This window comes from Lepisma saccharinum, chromosome 10, assembly GCF_977018435.1.
Source record: "Lepisma saccharinum chromosome 10, izLepSacc3.1, whole genome shotgun sequence".
NCBI lineage: Eukaryota > Metazoa > Arthropoda > Insecta > Zygentoma > Lepismatidae > Lepisma > Lepisma saccharinum.
The window spans coordinates 3,080,273-3,095,538 of record NC_139238.1 but is presented as its reverse complement, the minus strand read 5'-3'; the positions used below and the strand labels follow the sequence as shown (position 1 = coordinate 3,095,538).

The window sequence follows — 15,266 nt, the reverse complement described above, 5'->3', positions numbered from 1 at the left end:
AGTATTAGGGTCGTTATTTATTTATTTAAATAATTTTGATTTTAAATGTAGATTATTACGAGAAAACCTCAATGCAGAAGTAGAAACAAAATTATCATTATTAAAAGTGACAGTCTGTTTACAAAACATCCACACTGTTCCAATTAAATAAATGATAGTTTACATAGCTACTGAGATACAAAAAATATATAATTAGAATAAATATAATGCATGCAATAACCTAGCCAAGACATTTGGGAAATGTGATCGCTCCTATCGCCCCTCCCCAGAATTTTATGTCAGGGAAGGGGCTCATCATTTATGAGCAGCTACCATCTAAAAGCGAACAAGTGAGGGGACAGAAGAAGTGAAGATTAATATCTCAGTATATTACAATTTATTATACAATATGTTTAACGCTGCTAAGTAGGGGTGTGCGGGATCCCGAAAAGTCGGAACCGGGATCGGAAAAAAAATTCCCGTCCCGATCCCGACTTCGGGAAATGATTTCCCGAGCAGTCGGGAAATACCGAATGGCCATTTTAAAAAGTCGCTAATTCTCGACGTTTTCTGCATTGTAAGTGTCTGGAACTTATCGGAAATTGTTAGTTTTTATTCCAGAAATGCAAAAACAATCATTTAAGGTGAAAATGATGTGTAGAAATAGAGATTTCCAGAGCCTCGGAAAATTTCGAACATTTCCCGTCTCGAAAATTTACGGACTTAGTCGGGAAATGGCGATTTTTTTTCCCGTCCCGAATGTCGGGACTTAAAAAAAAATCCCATCACGATCCCGTCCCGGCCAAAAAAATTCTGTCCCGCACACCCCTACTGATAAGGAGGTGAAATTAATTACCACTGTGCATTATTACTATTTCAATTAGGTAATTAGGTACTTGTAGGTATTCGGGAAGACCTTCAGCCCCCCCCCCCTCGTGGATACATTAGCGGGTGTTTAAGCTCGCAGACCAAGTGTTCGAACTCGTTGTATAAAAATGATGTTCTTTCTTCTTACTACAGAGTCACCAATGAACAAAATTAAAATATCCTCATCCAAAGCTTTTTTAATTATTTCATTTTGTTAATTTTATGTTTTGTATGCCAAATTATGCAGAATTGAGAACTGTTTATTGGCGTGACTCACAATGACACGTTGATAAAAGTAGTGGTTCACGAAAGTGCAAAATATCCAGGAAGAGGAAGTGAAGGGGTCGTCAGCTGATGTGCCGGTGGGAAATCCAACATGGCTGGTGAGCTTGAATTTTGTAAGTAGTGTCTTGAAATAACCCATCGTAACTCTATTTGGTAATAATTTTGATAGAAAATATTATAAATGATTTCGTCAATATTCAGAAAAGACACTTGTCTCAAAAGCAAGGTGTCTACAATTGGATTTCAAGAGAAACGGAATGTCTGTGATCGTTTATTTCCTCAGACTTTTATTTAGCTAGTAACTTCACATGTTACGGAAATGGGTAACAGTTTACTATCCTTCGGACACCTATAACTTCTTAGTTTCGTCAATTTTTGACATTCGTACTTACCTATCTGCTTCGCGGAACATTCCGTGAATGGTTTTTGGGTCTATCCATCCCGGAATCGGTGGGCAATTTAAACTAAAAATTATTTTCGTTTGAAATGAGTCCAAATTTCCCACCTGGGGTAATTGACCTGTCGCCCCAACCGCTAACGCGGCCCCGCCTCCACTCCGCTACGCCCCGCTCCAGCTCCCCTGCTTTCTCTATAGACTCCCTGTTAAAGGCATGTTATAGAAATTGGCCGGAGTCACCTGCCCCCAAATTTTTAAATTTGAAGAAATCCATTTCCAGGATACGGAAAACTTACCTGAATTTCACTCAAAACACCTTCCCGATGTTAGACAATACTACAGGAACTTATTAGGGTAAGTAGTTTCTTCTGTAGAAATGAAGAAATCTGTCCGAAGGATAGTAAACTAGTACCGCTTGTATTGTGTTACAGTATAATATATAGATATAATTTCCTGGTTTCAGATTTTGCCACCTAAACTGCCAGTCTGACATGTGACTCAAGCTTCAGACATCAGTTGCGGTTCTTCAGATTAGCTGTGGAAGTTGGATCATATCACCCAGTGGAAGCTTCAGTTCTTTCAAGAAACTTATTTGGTAAGTGTGGTTGTTTCCAGTATTTTGACAATGTGAAATAAAACAGACACATTATGTAGCTTGTTATGGTTGTTCAATTGACCTCGTGTACATATTGCTTGCATTATAGGATAATTTCTCCTCTAGTTTCTGGTTCTTACAATCACAAAACACAATCTTTCAAGTGTTGTTTTGGGATAACATATGCTCCCTTGCATCAGACATTTATTATTTATTTATTTTCTCATAAAACGTCACAAAAATTGTATTTTCGTCTTTGTAAGAACCGTAAACTACAAAAGAAGTAAATTTAGACACTTACTGTAGAAAAACATGACAGAAATTCCTTGCATGATGATGTAAATGCAGTTTAAGTATTGCATCAAACAAAGAAGTGATGTACTGCCGTTTCCATCTAAATTACAGACTGTTTATGAATATGTCAGATCAGTAGTATTACCGATAAAACAAACCCCATTGGCCATTGTAATATAGCAATGTATTGTGTACCTTGGAAAATTCATTTCGAGTTCACATGGGAACAATGACATAGCCTTTCCGACATTAAAAGCTGCTTGTATCTGCCATACATACTGAAGAATACTTCATAGGCTCGTTAATTCAACACTTTGAAAGACTTATAATAAATGTGCCCCTCGTGTGCTTAAGCTTGATTACATTTATTATGTTTGCAACCACTGGCATATGCACGATTTTATTTTGGAGGAGGCTGGAATAGCTGCATTCTGGTGGGGGTGGAATATCCCTACACAATAAGATATTTCATAATTATTAGGGCTGAGTCGATATTAATTTATTTGAGCCAATATCCACATCAATATTGTAATATTTTAAAATTGTTCAAATTTTGACTAATATTAGTGTGTAAGTATGTGACGTTCCTTTTTGGTGTTCGCCACTGGATCACTACGTCACGGTAGCTACCCAATCTCCCTGTGCGGTGGAGTTATGAGACTCCTTAATGTTGTGCTACGGGACATACAATTAGAATATGAAATAGCTTCTTGCCATTTTACAAGTTTAATAACACATTTTACCTTTAAACAATCACTGCAAAATAACAACGATATTCACAAATACAATCAAATTTCAATTAAGCTGCGGCTTTTCCTTTATAACAGTGTTTTTTCACAAAATTAACATAGTCTTTCACAACTCAACTTACTTTTTCGCCTCTTCACGCACTGTTGTCCTGGCAACGAAAATCAATAAAAGATTGGACAATTCTACAAATGTTTATAAACCTAAAATGACTTCCGCTTCCGATATTGCATGTAACAAATATACAGCCAAAATTACAAATTTAAATCAACACAAACAACAGTATTGAAACTAACAAATAAATCAAACAGCTTTCTGTGTAATTAGCAGAAGACAAATAAAATATTACATATGGCCAAAAATACAAAGCCTTTCAAGTAACTACTTCAAATTAGTATATGCATTAATTTATGTTGCAATTTAAAATGTGCAAGAATTACACCAGAATACGTAAAACAACCCTTATTTAATAACAAAATACAGTTTTTCCACACAATAAGGATGCAAAATTAACGGATAATTGGAATTTTGAATAATTCTCAGGTTAATTGTACTCTGTGAGTGCTGTGCTACATCGAGATCATGCAAAAGACTAAAATACCGGGAAAGTATTGTCCGGTGTTCGTAAATAAAATCCAACCAACACTTTCCGATCCGATAACACCTATTAAAAGTTGTTCAAAGACAAAAATGTTGATCGGGGATTGTTTTAAGATGGGGCCTGCATTTAGCACTTTGGTTTTTCTAGAGTTATATACTGCTTTCATTTGAACATTTTGTTTCAATTTCAGGAGGGGCTGTAGCCCCATCAGCTCCCCCTGCATACACCATTGTTTGCATTCTATCGAATTATACGTAGTTTCAGTACAAATTGTGATGTTACTATTTCCTGGTTTCAGATTTTGCCACATCGACATGTGATTCAAGCTTCAGATGTCACCCTAAGTTTCGATTCTTCAGAAGAGCTGTGGAAGTTGGAGTGGATCATCTTCTCCAGCAGAAGCTTCAGAATTCTTCCAAGATACCGAGTTGGTAAGTGTGGTTGATCCATGTTGTAACCAATATTTTGACCATGTGACATAAACCAAGACAGAAGTCACATCATGTACCTTGTTATGCTTCATGATGGATGCCGTAAACATGGTTTAAAATTACATTTACGTGAAATTTAGAAATTTCGTATTTCTACGTTGCACAATTTAATAGTTAAATCCTATTAATTTCGAAGATCCTCTGTCTTCATTCACTAAGGGTACGGCATCTGGAGTGGAGATGGTACTGCATCACTGCTTTTTTTGTTCCCAGGTGGCGCTAGTTGCAATTTATCCTGTTCTGTCGTGCTGGTGTGTGTAACCTGGTTTGCGTCGTTGGCTTCCTGTTGCCAGATGGTGCTTCTGGGTGGTGGTTGGGGGGCTGGGTTGTGCTGCTTGGTGTGGTGCAGTTCCTGTTTCCCACGTGGCTGGAGGAGGGTCATCTTTTCTTTTTTCTGGTTGGGGATCTTTTTGAGGACGGGGTACCAAGTTGGGTGTGCCCGTCCATTGTCCAGGTTCAGTGCTGGTTTCTGTTGGATGGTGGCATGGGTTTCTTTGACAGTGTTTTCTATGACAGAGCCGGTTGGGTGAAGTATGGATAAGGAGGAGATGGTGTGGTTTGTGAAGTGGAGGTGTTGAGAAAGGCCTGATTTTTGTGTGTTTTTTTTTTTGGCATCTTAAAAGTGTTCATTAATCCGTTCTTGGATAGTGCAGATGGTTCTGCCAATGTAGGTGTTGTGGCATTGGCATGTGGCCTTGTAGACACCAGGAGATGCAAGTTTGGGTAGGTAGTATCTCTTGAAGTTTGGTAGTGCTCTTCGGATTTGGGATATGGGTTTGTGTGCCAGTCGGGTGTTGAAGGGTTTGAGGGCCTTGGCGAATTTGCCTGATGTGGTGGGGTGGTATGGTATGCTTGTCCAAGTGAACTCGATGTGAAATCCAAAATAAGTGATTATCTCAGGATATTAACCAGTTCAGTTGCAGATGTGCTTCCAAGCATCCTAATGTATCTGTTCTTCAGTAAAAGAAAGAACATTTAATTATATAAAATGTCAGCTTTATTCCATCTTGTGATTTATGACAGCCCTGAATACCAAATGTAACATCCAAAAATTTAGTACCTCCATAAAAATAATCTTAGTTCTCCTCTACCCTCATCTCTTCCATGTCCATCTTTATTCTTGGTTCATTTCTGGCTCTGTTTCTTCTTGTTATTAGCACCTCTCTCTTTTCTGCAATGAATTTCATTCCAACTATCAAGCTGTCTCTGTACTTTTTCTTCCCTGTTTCCCCATATTACTAAGTCATCAGTAAACAACAGGGTCTTCCTCTCTTATCTTCTTCCCCACCTCTTCATTAATTCTACACCTGGAAATCTCAGGGAAAAATCATCATTAATCAATGAGTCACATTGAAGTACATCTGAAGGGTTAGAATATGCTCCTACCTGTTGATTTTCTTCACACAAACTGTTTTGAATATACAGGCTTGTAACGTATGTTTATTTTCCATTACAGATTAATTGATATTGTGTCCATTTGTAAATTTCTGTTTCTCAAAAGTGTGAAAATATTTGTTCTATATGTGGTATGTTTGGAATGTTATTCTGTGCACTGCAATACAGTTGGGAAAAGGGGTCAACTCAAGACAAATATCTGTAACTGTAGTCCTTAATTATACGTGCACAGGGTTTCTTCATTTAGTTTGTTTTCAGAAAGTGAACTGATATGAAGTATTTCCCAATACTGATAAACTAGTGATATAAAATTTACTGATTCCGATAACTGAGCGAATGCAAAATTGCAAATGATTCTTGGAGAACATTCATTCACATCCTCAATTAATGTGTGTAATCGTCATCATCCTTCGCCATTTCCTGACTGGCTGGGTCGGCATACAAGTCAAGCCTCTCCATTTTTTTGAGAAGAGTGGGCCTTTTACACTGTTTCTGAGGAAGTTTTTGCCCTTTTTAAATTTTGTGTTTGTCCTGTGGAAATCCCTTTACAACTTGCAGTTTTAGCGTTTCTCAAAGGTCTCTTTACACCCCTTTTTAATTTATTTAATTTTAAGGTAAAGGTTTTTGGATAAGAGGATTTCCCCCGTATACTTTGAAGGGTGCAAAATGTCCACAAAGGCTGACACCCCCCCCAAAAAATGAATCAATTAAATCAGCTAGTCCAGCTAATCTCTAATAACACTGAGGAACAAATTAAAACTTTTTGATTTGCCACTGGATGAAAATAGGTGATCTTTAATAAATCGGGTGCGCTGATTTCAAAAATCATAACAAAAGTGCTGTATCACGTACCATTTCTGGCGGAAACCATTTTGAAAAATTTTCACCGCACATTAAAAGAAGGGTAAAATATAGCATATTACTCCAAACCTTAATGTGATAGTGTGAATTTTAGTAATACATTGGGTTCATAGAATACCAAATATGATTGTAAATGATGTAGTTATGACATGCACTAAAATTTGCAGTTGCAGTAAAATAGTAAACATTAAAGTAAACAGTAAAAGTAACGCACCTTCAAAACGTATTTCTGTACGATTTCCGCTTGTAGCAGGCGTGTTGAACATCTAATACTGTGTTCCAGCAGTAATCCGCTAGTAAACTTTGAGACCATCTGCCTTTATAACGTTTTTTCATTTCTGCAATTTGTTGGTGAAAGAGCAGCTCGCCCTGCTCGTCACTCACTGCATCCAGATTAGAGGGGAAGAAGTCTAAATGGGAACACAGAAAGTGTATCTTGAGAGACATATTGCATCCCATTTTTTTGTATGTTGCCATCATACGTTCTACAAGTTCAGAGTAATTGTGAGCCCTATGGTTGCCAAGGAAATGTCGACGCACACCCTTGAACGCACCCCATGCTGCTTTCTCACATTCACTTAACAGTTCTTCAAAATTGGGATCGTTCATTACCTCCCGGATTTGAGGGCCAACAAATATCCCTTCTTTTATTTTAGCATTGCTTACACCAGGAAATTTGCTTCGTAAGTACTCAAACCCTTTTCCTTCTTTGTTCATGGCCTTCACAAAGTTCTTCATTAACCCCAACTTGATGTGCAGTGGGGGGAGTAACACATTGTTGGCGTCGACAAGAGGTTTGTGAGAGACACTTTTTTCTCCAGGTGTGTAACACTCTCTGGGAGGCCAGTGTTTAGTTTCGTAATACATGTCCTTTGCTCTGGTGTCCCATAGACAGAGGAAACAATATAATTTCGTGAATACTGATTGCATCCCCAAAAGAATTCCCACTACCTTCAGATCAGCACAGATTTTCCACTGGTGTTTGTCGTAGCTAACACTTGTGAGAATCAAAGCAATGTTTTCATATGTTTCCTTCATTTCACTCGCATGAGCAACTGGCACTGAAGGTTTCTCATTTCCATTATGCAGAAGGACCACCTTCAAGCTAGTTTTTGACGCATCGATGAACAACCTCCATTCGTCTGATTTATAGTTTTCTCCCAACTCCTGCATTAATCCAGTGACATTGTTGCAGTATACCAGGGACCCATTCATAGAAAAAAAGGGAAGACAATTTTAGTTGACGTTTTCTGAATGTAACACTTGTCCCTGGTTCCAGCTGGTTCCACCCTTGCAGTCTTGAATCCAGCAGTTCCGCTTCTTTCTTTGTAAGGTTCAAATCACGTACTAAATCATTTAATTCTGGCTGGGTGATAAGATGCGGTGTCTTCCGTGACTCTAGAAAGTCAGGATCATGTCCGAGAGAAGATATCGGTTCATCTGAGGAAGTTTCTGTTTCCTCTTCCAAAGACCATTCCAATGGTGGCTTTGGAACATGTAATGTCTCATCATGTTGCACTGGTCTTATCGCAAAAGGTAAATTTGGATACTGTAGGATAGTTTTGGATTTTCTTGAGAATCCCGTTACATTATTTAAACAAAAGTAACCACCCTCGTAAATATCACTAGCATCTACTGCAACAGACATGAGGAGCCCACCTTTTATCTTGGTCTCCAATTTTGCATCCAAAATATAGCTCGTAAGCTTTCTTCACTATTGGTGTAATTGAGTTTCGTTGGGATTTTGTCGTGAACTCACCACACACATAGCAAAACAGATTGGATGAATTTACACAGTTACGAGGCATCGCTGCACTATTTTTAAATACCACACAACACAGCAATCGCGATGAAGCACACAACCTAACACACAACCTACACTTCCAGCGAACAGAATGCAACTGATAAAGACACAGTACAATAAGTCACCTTGCCTCTTTAACAAAGACTTTTCTCTACTCTTTTCTTATCAGGCAACAAAATAAACAACAATGTTTGCCCTTTTGCTGTCGTTACGATGCTTTCTTCATATTACGCAGGAAAAACAGCCACACGTGTTATCTTGAAGAATATTTGTATATCATATGGCGAAAAAAAAGCTTTGTCACATTTATTTCAATTTCGTCTTATTTCAAAAACTAGACGTGGTGGAGAAAAAAGAACATCATTTTCGTGTTCAGCAAGTCAAAAAACATAGAAATAGGTTGTTTTCCGGTCGCGGCAAATTTCATTGTTCCTCAGTGTAATAAAAATGTTGTGATGTTATGGCTATGAGGGGAAATGGAGGCTACTGTATAAAAAACAAACAATACTGCACTGTGTATTGACTGACTACCCTGGAAAAAAAATGGAAGATTCTGGAAATCTCGGGAAAAATACATTTCAGGTTCACTTGGAACCTTGTAATTATGAACAGCAGTGGGGAAAGAGCACTTCCCTGATTTAGTCCATTACTTATACTGAACCACTCTATTCTTCCCACTGGTGTGTTCACACAGCTCTGGTTGGCCAAGTATGTCCTCTGCAGTCTACACACTATCTCTTCCTAGACTCCTCCCTCGATTAGAGCCTTCCAAATCTTTGTTCTGTCTATGCTATCATATGCCTTTTCTAGATCTAAGAATGTCATAATTAGATCATATCCATACTCGTAGTGCCATACAAACACACATAATGTAGAGTAGTTTTGTTTATATTTCCAAATAGAATCTAGTAGTATAGCTACCATATTTACTCATGTATAATGTGCACTTTTTCCAAAATTTTTGCACCCAAAAGCTGTGGTGCGTATTATGCTCGGAATATTTTTTTCATGTTTACGGAACCCTATCATGTTATATATTGTTATAAAGCTTGAATTCTGTAGTTTCTGAATATGGCAACAGTATTCCAATCAAGATGGCAATACTAATGTGCAATGCAGTTGGAAAAAGGTCATCACAAAATGAAGGAAAGTTCTGATTTTTGTGGTACTTTGGATGAAAGAAAAGATAAGGAGAAAGAAAATAATAATTAAAATGTATTACTGGCCAAATAATGACATATATGGAGTGTGTAAATGCCTTAATGAAAGAAATCTTTTTAACGGCTAGTTTGAGGGTCCTGAATGGGCCTCTTATAAATGTTACGTGAGGAATGGAAAAAGTATACATTTTGAAGGTTTTTTTTTTTATATAAAGTAAGGAGGAAATGAGCAAAACCATGCATAAAGGTTTAAAGGCCATTTTCCACGATTTTTCACTTTGCAATGTAATGTTCTGCAACACAAGAAAAGGAGTGTCGTTCTGGCAGAATTCGAGCATGCACCTCCCATCACATGGGATGTGCATCAGCTGTATTTGTGGGGTGAGAAATAACAGATAATAACTTCCTGAGCACTGCAAATCCATAACATAATTTTGATCTTCCTTTCTACTATTACAGAATAAATAAGGTGCTTAAAGAGTGCAAGCTTTGGGATGCTAAACACAGTGGAGGGAGAGGGGGGAGGTGGCTTGGGTTGGTGACTTACTGTTTACACAAGAGGATATTCTCCTCTCAGTCCACCTAGCAACAGATGAGTCATTGAATAGGTATGATGTCACTAGCTCTTGATTGGAATAGCAACAGCTTTATAACCTATAAGAGTCATTCCATGCCAAATCAACACAGATATGTGCAATTTCCAACCTGACCATCTACGATTTTCATGAAATTTGGGGAGTTGAAACTATGCATGGAACTTAGTAACTATGAAAATTTTGAGTCTCGTGCATCTTGTAATTGTTAAATTATTCAAGGTCAAAGTTCGCATAAATTGCCATTTTTGAGCCCGCTTAGCTATGCTAAATGTGCTGTAAATCCGCCCCTATTTTGCCTAGGAAGCTCAAATAAAGCTTATTGTACAGGGAATTGAACAAGCTTTCCAGTGATATATAACGAGCCTACCTTTGGATAAAAATATAATTTTGTCACATGTTCTTGACCTTTGACCTTGAATATCTCAAAACGTCATCACCAAAAATTGTGAAAAAATATATTTGGTCCCTTATTCCATACTCTAAAACATATCAAAAATCATTCTGGGACTGCAATGGGATCAGAAGATACAAAATAATATGTGTAACTATGTGACTGATAAAAGCCTCATTACATGAACTATGACGAGTCAAATGTCCCTTAACACCCCTACAAAATCAAAAGGAGTTATCCTCGTCATGAAAGAAATAGGTTAGACACAGCGAGATTCGTAGCTGTGTGTGTCAAGCGCAGGTCCGGCATACTGTTGACTGCTATATTGAATTCAAAGGAAAAGGGGTGATGTGATATATCAAATAGAATTTCACGAGAAATGAAGTGGCGAAGGTTCTTTCAATGCATCTTTAGCCAGAAAAAAGTTACCACTGCATGCTTGTAACCATTTTCTCCTTTTCGAGGTGTTAAAAACAAAGCATTAGAATGCTCCTAACCTGTTAGGAACTCATCGAGATCTCACTGACATCTAGGGAGATACATTTACCCACCATTGCATATGATTTTAATCAGCGACATTCTCCGATGAGCTGAATAGTGAAGAATATTGGGAAAGGTGTCTTAAACAATTACAACGTGACACTTCCTTTGGAATGAAAAATTGATCAGTGACGACAAATTTTTATGTTCACGGTGAAGTAATAAAAAGAATATGCAATACCTGTGATTTGATAATCTACAGTAGACATATTCCAGCCGAATGGCTGTTGCTGGTAAGCTAATGAAGTGGTATAGTGTATGGAGAACGGGAATGGTCGGTCCATATTCAACAACGGAACCTTAAATGGTGAGGGCTTCTTGGATTTGTTAAGTTAACAGGTTTTTCATCCTTGCTTACGGGATATGGCACTTTTCCAGTTTTGAAACAGGACAGAGTGTGACCACACTATGTGGACATTGTGGCAATTTCTTCATGGTAAATTTCTAGGTAGATTGATGGCGAGACGGCGATCTATTAAAAGGCGTGCACATTCCCCAGATCTAACATCTTAGGAGGACTTTTATCTTCAGAAACATTTGAAGAGAATGATGCATGCACTAAAAGTCCGTGATATTGACCATCTGAGAGAAGGCATAATTGCTGCTTGCGATGATGTTGCACCTGCTACATTGCCAACATTATAATGTGCATATATTGTAAGTGAAAGATATGAGTACAACTTTTTGCTGGTTAAAGATGCGTTGGAAAACCTTCACTGCTTCATTTCTTGTGAAATTCTAGCCTGATTTGATGTATCACATCACCCCCTTTCCTTTGAATTTTTTTTTGCTTTGAATTCAATGTGGGGGTCAACAATATGCCAGACCTGCGCTTGACACACACAGCTACGAATCTATTTCTTTCATGACCAGGATAGCTCCTTTTGATTTTGTAGGGGGTGTTAAGGGACATTTGACTCGTCATAGTTCATGTAATGAGGCTTTTATCAGTCACATAGTTACACATATTATTTTGTATCTTCTGATCCCATTGCAGTCCCAGAATGATTTTTGATATGTTTTAGAGTATGGAATAAGGGACCAAATACATTTTTTTCACAATTTTTGGTGATGACATGTTTTGAGATATTCAAGGTCAAAGGTCAAGAACATGTGACAAAATTATATTTTTATCCAAAGGTAGGCTCGTTATATATCACTGGAAAGCATGTTCAATTCCCTGTACAATAAGCTTTATTTGAGCTTCCTAGGCGAAATAGGGGCGGAGTTACAGCACATTTAGTATAGCTAAGTGGGCTCAAAAATGGGAATTTATGCGAACTTTGACCTTGAATAATTTAACAATTACAAGATGCACAAGACTCAAAATTTTCATAGTTACTAAGTTCCAACTCCCCAAATTTCATGAAAATCGGAGTTGGTGAAGTTGTGGGCTGTGTTGATTTCATACGGAATGACTCAAAACTAGGAAAGCCATTTCTTGAACCTGGATTATACTGCGCATTATACACGAGATAAAATTTTTTGCCTCTTTTCCCCATCAAAAACCAGGGTGTGCATTATACACTCACGCGTAAATACGGTAATATAATTTGTAATGTTTGAATTTGGCATACGTACATGCACAAAATGAAAAATAAAACATTACACTATAACATAGTTATAAAATTATCCCATCAGTGATAGTGTTTCTTCTTGAACTATATCTAAAATCTAGTATCAAGCCCCTTTGCATCTGTATTCTGGCTTTGAAGTGTATCATGTAAATTTTGATGTTATAGCTGCTAAACTTAGCCATGGTTCTCATCCGTGGTAAATTCATTTTATAGATTTGATGCCCTGCTCAAAACTTGTACCCCTTCCAATTTTTTTTAATTTTGAATATGCACCCTTGAAATTAAATATTGGGTCATTCCATGTCAAATCAACCAATTTTTTAAAGAATAGTTGCATGACCATTTTAGAAAAAAATCATTTTTAGTACATACGTTTGTACAAGTTTCTAGATATCAAAACCAATGTTCAAAAAAAAAAATTGTCTTCTAGTTCTCCTGGGGCAGCCATTTTTCCAACATGGCACATGGCTTTTTTTTGCTCATGTAGCAGTATACAGAAACCTTATATCTCAAAAACCATTAAAGCTAGAGACCTGAAACAAAATTCATTTTGTAGATAATGAAGTATACTTCCTATGATATTCAGGTATGTTTTGCTTGAAATTGCATTGTAAGTACGAACATTATGGTGGAAAATGGGGTAACAATAGTTAAAAAATTGCATTTTTAAGCCTGATTGTTTTAATGAAGGGGTTTAGTCTAAGGCTTGATTTTTTTTCATGTGTAGACCTACCTGCAGGGTGTCTGTAAATAAAATATCAGTGCTTAGAATTGCACCCCTTTTTTACAGCATGGGCTCAACCATGGCCGTTCATTGAATTTTGGCACATAGGAAGCCCGTCATGAACCTACCTCACAGTAAAAATCTCAACTTTTAGATTGAACTCGTTTTGGTCAATATGAGGTAACGTATGTCACCTAATTTCTGACGTTGCAAAGTAAGGTTAAACTACATTCCATACTTAGAATAATAAAGTCTTTTCTTTTCCTTTTTTAAATTTTGGTTAAATAAAGGCTCAGAAAATATAGTAACATAAGGTTTTAATACTTGACTTACCATGAATTGAAAATCTGCGAAATTTCTGTCTGATAGGTGTGCACCATCTGTTTGACAAGTGGTTATATTGCTCATGGAACAATATGAAGGGTACATGAATCAAATTAGATACTAAATTAACTAGTATATGTGCCCAATTATACACTATGAAAGAGTAGCAGTTTGATGCCAATGAAATCTTAGAACAGTTGTAGGAAGGTAACACTGCTACAAAGCAATTTTTTTCGTTCAGAACATTGAGGGGGTCTGGACTCTAACTGCCAGTATCAAAGAAGGTTTACTAATATATATATATACAGGGTGTCGCAAAACTCTTTCAACAACGCTTGGGTGCCGGTAGATATCATAAAAACAAGTAACTTTTCCCTATAAAGTTTACCTCGAAAGCGCTTAGTTTCTGCGCTATAAGCGCTTAAAATCTATCCTGTACGTATGCAACCCAACACAGCAAACGCTTGCTCTGACATAACTACCAGGGGCACGTGGCAGGGTTGCCACTAGCGTTCCTCGCTAAGGGAGACGACTTGAAAACAACAACTTGGGAGTCTTGCCTGAGCAAAATCCAAAACTTTAATGATACTTGAGATGTTGTAAGAAGCATTGACAATATTTATAAACTGACCAAGAAAAATAATGGGCAGACAGAAATTCAAGATTACTCATTCTAAAATATTTGCATGACTAATTGATTGATTTGGTTTATTTTAATTCGCTTTTCTGCCACCTTTGGCTAATCGCGAAGATGAAGATGATATGATGAAATAACAAATTACACCAATGTCTAGACCAGGATTGAAACCCGGGACACCTGGCGCCGTAGCAAGCTGAGCTAACCACATCACCACGGAGTGTTTCGTGTATCATGCAATGCCAACAGTTGCAAGGGACACGTAAGGTAGGGGAAATCCACGAACGAACAAATGTATACATGATGTGTTTGCTGCTTCGTTTCGAACACGCAGACTATAATGTAATTACAATTTCTTTGAAATTTTTTCCTATCTGTGCTAGCGTTATTGCTAATCGTGTTCGTCTCATAAGGAAGTAATTTCAAGGCTCTTTTAATTTCATGATTGATTGATTGATTGATTAATAGTTTTTCTTGTATGTACGCATTGCTTGCATGATAGAATTATTTTCCTGTAGTTTACGGTTATTACAAGCATAAGAAAACAGTTTTTTCTTTGTGACGTTTCAGGAGAACACACGCTCCTTTCATCAGACATTTATTTTCATTTTGACTAAAGATACAGTTATAACAATGGTTAGTAATTTTTAAACAAAAAGAATCTGTTATATAATGGATGTTGTCAATGTTACATTGTTGTAATATAGCAACTTAACTGTGAAAAAAGCAGTCTTTTTTTTTTTTTAAATTATGAATCCCAAATATCATCAGGTAATTCAAATTCATCATTGTTTTCACAAAGTCTCTTGATGTTTTCTGTTACATTAAATTTTAAAGATGGTGGCTTACTCCATTTGTGAAAAAGAAATGTCCAATGTCCACACTGGATCTATGTTACCATTTTCATTATTTAATTTATTCCAGTGTTCTTCTGCAATGAACGAGGCTTCCCAGACATTCAACTCTGTGTTTCCCGTTAATCTTTTTAAAACCCTTCTCTT

The 15,266-nt window shown here is 37.2% G+C and overlaps 1 long non-coding RNA gene across 1 annotated transcript in view; it reads left to right on the top strand.

Annotated features, from left to right (window-relative positions):
- Nucleotides 1–1,135: 1,135 nt before the first annotated feature.
- LOC145993733 (uncharacterized) overlaps nucleotides 1,136–15,266 on the top strand; it is a 16,272-nt gene continuing 2,141 nt past the window's right edge. The window contains exons 1-3 of the long non-coding RNA XR_014442288.1: nucleotides 1,136–1,244; nucleotides 1,992–2,123; nucleotides 4,064–4,196. This is a non-coding gene — a long non-coding RNA (uncharacterized LOC145993733). The remainder of the gene's footprint in view (nucleotides 1,245–1,991; nucleotides 2,124–4,063; nucleotides 4,197–15,266) is intronic.